Here is a 4,076-nt window from a genome sequence, read left to right on the forward strand (position 1 = left end):
TGGAGTAGTTAGGAGGCTCCCAGGCAGGAGGCCATGCCTTTTCGATCAATATTGTTTTTGTGCTAGCCTTCTTAAGGAAAAAACTTGTTTAACTTATGTCTGTACTCAGATATTGTTGCTTCCACTGACTCTTGTGTATTCGAGCTTATGTATTCGAGCCCTCGAGGCCCCTGGCTTGTAATATAAAGCATGTACTATTTTAATTTGTGTCTAGAGTTGTGTTGTGATATCTTTCCGTGAGTCCTTAATCTTGATCGTACACATTTGCGTGTATGATTAGTGTACGGTTGAGTCGGGGGCGTCACAGCTGGCGATGGTTGGGACCGGCGACGAGGACACAATCACCGAAGGGGCAGGAGGGTTGGGACCGGCGGGAGGCTGGCAAGGGTTGGGACCGGCTGGAGATGCGGATCCAGCCCGACTACCCGAGGAAGAAGAAGCTATGGATGATTCGTTTTTTTTGCCTGGATCCAACAGCCGCGCGGCCCACATCCAACGGCTGGGGCGCGACCGGCCAAAACTTTCGGCAGACGCGCCAGTGCCCAGCAGTCGCCTTCCAGGAAGGCGTGCATCCTGCATTTCCTTTCTAAAACACCATGGCCTTTCTGTTTCTTTTTTCCTCTTGGGGTTTTGCTTTCATTATTTCTCTTTTGCGGGGAAGAACATTTTCCCGTTCTTTTTTTGTAATATATATCTTTTGTTCTTTTATTCATATATATGAACTGTTTTTATAAATATATAGTAATGAATATTTTCCTAGTACGTGATGAATATATTTTTAAATATGTGGAGATCATTTTTTAAATACGCGGCGTCCAGATTTTATAAGCATGATGACCATTTTTCTTTATGTGATGATTCTTTTTCAGTTATTCAAAGTTTTCTTTAAAATGCAATGGTAATTTATAAATGAGTGGTCAACAATTTTCACATACACGATGAGCATTTTAGTTCATATAAATAAAGAAATGAAAAAATCACTTCAAAAATAATTATTTCATTTTTATAAAATATAAATATATTTTTTGTATAAAGTATATTTCTGAAAATATGCGATGAACATTTTTAATGCATGATGACCATTTTATTTTATATAAATGAACATTAAGAAAAATGTGAAGTTTCCAAAAGTACATAATCAGTTTTGAAAAAATTGAATAAACCTTTTTATATAGTTATTCTTTGAAACAAATACATAAGGAATATTTTATTACATTTCTTGTACATGAATATTTATTGTCTTACAAAATAAATGATGTATCAAGATAAGTTATTTCGAACATTTATTTCTATTCATTTGGAGAAACACCATTTTTCTATTGGCTAAAATGCTTTCAATAGATATTTCTGTTTAATATTTTAGGCAAAGAAAATAAACTTGTATGCTAAATGGGTCGCGGTCCAGTTCAATTGGGGTATGTGTTACGTGCATTGCGCGGGTGTGGCAGGCCTAGGCTCCTTTGCATGGGTCAGGCCGAGGCTCGTTCATTTCTTCTGTTATTGGTTTTTGTTTTCTTTTATTCTTTTTAATTATTTTTTCTCTAATCTCACAGGTAAAATTCACTATTTTATCTTTCAAATAAAGGGTAAAATACACTACTTATGAGGTACTTGAACATTTTGTTTAAACATGTGCACATTTTTCGCTTGAGGCAACATGTACTCTGGGCATCGTAAAACATGTACTTTGTGGTGCAATTTGTACTCCTCTGATTAGTGAAGAAAAAACCCGTAAAGAAGAATGGAAAGAATAGGAAACCTAATATGTATTTTATTGATTGAAAAAAACGGAGAAAAAGATGAGGAAACCACCTTGCACCAGGAGCGACATGTGTTGGTCGCTCCTCTCTCACTGGTGTCCCCCTCCTACACCATGGGAACCACAAACTAGTTGTCCGGCGATACCGACGATACATAATACTATATGGTACTCACACATTGTTGTGGAAATTTGTTGCAGTATATTCTAATAATATTTGATTTTATGTAACATGAATATTTGTATGACTAATATGAGAATTGAAACTAATAATCCATACGATTTATTATACAGTACTTGATTACTATCACATAGAGAGAGAAATTCATTCATGGTTGCATGTTGAGGTGAGTCTTATTCTTACTTATGATTGTATTTTTAGCGAAATATGTGACAAAATCACCTATTTTGTTCAATAGGATTTTGTGCGAACCATCTGACTGAGGCCGACTTAAACTTTCCTTTCTAGAGATAACACACCCAAGTGACATCTAGATATGATAATTATCAAGGGAAAAAATTAGCTAGTACTACAACGGAAGGACAACTCAAAAAAATAACCGATAAAAGTAAAATTATACTGAAAATCATACGGACCATCTTGTTTCTTCGATAGTACTCCGCTCGACCAAAGATTAATATTTGCATTAAACAGAAAAAGGGACACATCAACACCCTCACTATACTACGCTTTAAAGACAACAAGAGCCACTCGCCGTTTGAAACGAGATTCTAGAAATCAGTGAAGGAAGATCTATTAGGACATTACCCGGGCAACACTTACAGATCTTCACCGCTAGTCCAGAGGGTTCGAGAATCTGAACATATCGCCAAACAAGTTGAAATAAGATATCGAAGTCCCACCTAAAGATCGAGCCAACTGTTCTCCTTGTTTGAAACACCATTTCCCAAAATACCGAGAGCAACACCTACCCTCATAGGCCCTTCGTCGGCGTAGGATCGATTGCAATGTGCCCTTGCCACCATCACCTTGTCAATGCCACCACGGAACAAGAACCTACTAAGAAATACAAAAAGGATGGGTCTCCACTCCTCTTGTCGCTGAACGACGGAGAGGTGGAGGGCAGAGGTAGCAACGTGGATGAGGCTTCAGGTGGCGGCTAGGGTTGGAAAGGAAGAATATCCATTATGTGAAGTTTTTTGAAGAAAAAAAAAGAGCATGAGAACTATATCTCGCTTATAGCAAGATGTAAGGATCTCCCGCGTCAAACATTTTTACTCTCCCTTCATTTGTTGGTCGTCCCAATTCGGTGCCTTTTTCATTCGCTGGCTTTCTTGCTCGCTTGATCCTACTGTTTGCTGGTTTGGTCTTTTCTTTTTCTCCCTTTTCTTTTTCTCCTTTTCGTTGTTTCCTTACGATTTTCTATGTTATTTTTCATTTTTACTTTGTTTTTCACCCATTGTCTTCGTTTCTTTCATGGTTTTTACTGTTCTTTTTTTCTTAGTTTCTGTTGTTTCTTTCTCCGCTTTCACTGTTTTCTTGCTTTTCTTTCTTTGTTTATCTTTCTTTATTATCTTGTTTTCCTTTGTTTCATTCGCAGGTTTCACTGTTTCCATTTTTGCATTGGTTTCCATTTTCATTTTTGGTATTTTTATTTTTATTTTTTGCGGTGTCTTCATTTTTCCTTTGACTCGTTGTCGATTTTCATAAGTTCATTTTTTGTCAACGCATGTCTACTTTTTTTAGTACACAATATACATTTTTAGTGTACACGTGAAACATTTCTTTGATACACGTTAAACATTTCTCAAACATACATTTATTTTCTTTCTAATATATTTTTGAATGAGTGCTCAACATATTTTTCAATACATGTTCAACTATATTTTATGGTAATAAACTTTTTCTAAACGTGGCCTTTTTAAATACATCATAATTTTTTAAAAATATATGCTTTTTATTTATACTTTTTTTATTAAACATTGTAAATTTTTAGTATACATCAGAAACATTTTTCATATACACATATAAAATTTACACAATACATATTTTTTTATATTCCATGTATACCTTTTCCATACATATTTTGTATACAATATGAACATTTTTTATATAGACATCCAATCTAATTGCATGATTAACAATTTTGAAAATGTATATTGTTTGATATATAATTTTCATACATTTTTTATATATCAGGAATATTTTTCATATACACATTTAACATTTTCCAAATAAATGATTTTTAAGCATATTTTTAATGCACATTTTCTTTCATACACGGTATATGTATTTCGTATACATCTGAAACATTTTTTGTACACATTTAACCTTTTCCAAATACATGATTAATAA

Source organism: Triticum dicoccoides, chromosome 7A (assembly GCF_002162155.2).
Source record: "Triticum dicoccoides isolate Atlit2015 ecotype Zavitan chromosome 7A, WEW_v2.0, whole genome shotgun sequence".
Classification (NCBI taxonomy): Eukaryota; Viridiplantae; Streptophyta; class Magnoliopsida; order Poales; family Poaceae; genus Triticum; species Triticum dicoccoides.